The following is a 633-nucleotide window of genomic DNA, read 5'->3' as shown; positions in this document are numbered from 1 at the left end:
GAGGCGCGCCTTCTCCCTCTTACTTATAAGATAATTTCTTGATTAAAAAGATAAGTTTGACCACGGAACAAAAAACGGGGATTCAAAAAGGTAACGCAGACTAACTAGCTGATAAGCTGGCACAGTACCTGATAATATGAATAGTCATGTTCTCAAAATAAAACATGATTTATAATGTGAATAAAGAGCATAAAAAAACGAGGGAAAATAGTTACGTACTGCTGAAAAGGATATAAAGTTATCTTTGTGAGTAAAAGATAATAATAGTCGCTTTATATACTTAATAATCTAAAAAGAACAAACAAATAAGAAATGATAATTCATAAGGTTTAATCTGAAAATTATTTACTGATAATAACAAGAATGAAAATGGATATTGTACACGCTATCTACTATCATCGTCGTATATCTGAGTAGATAATTAAAGAAATATATTTTACCAACAACGTGGGAATTTCCTTTAGTATTACCTGCTTTTTTCTTGTACTCTGTATTCCACGTCTCTGTCGATTTCTGTAATTTCCACTCACATTTTTTTTTTAAGTAGTCTCTGCTTTATGATGAATATTTTAGCTCAATAGCTCTAAGTAGTAGGAAATATTAAGTCTGAGCGAGACGCCAAGAGATAAAGTT

Source organism: Penaeus monodon, chromosome 29, assembly GCF_015228065.2.
Source record: "Penaeus monodon isolate SGIC_2016 chromosome 29, NSTDA_Pmon_1, whole genome shotgun sequence".
In the NCBI taxonomy this organism is placed as follows: domain Eukaryota; kingdom Metazoa; phylum Arthropoda; class Malacostraca; order Decapoda; family Penaeidae; genus Penaeus; species Penaeus monodon.
The sequence above is the reverse complement of the archived record's forward strand: the minus strand, read 5'-3'. Positions refer to the sequence as shown.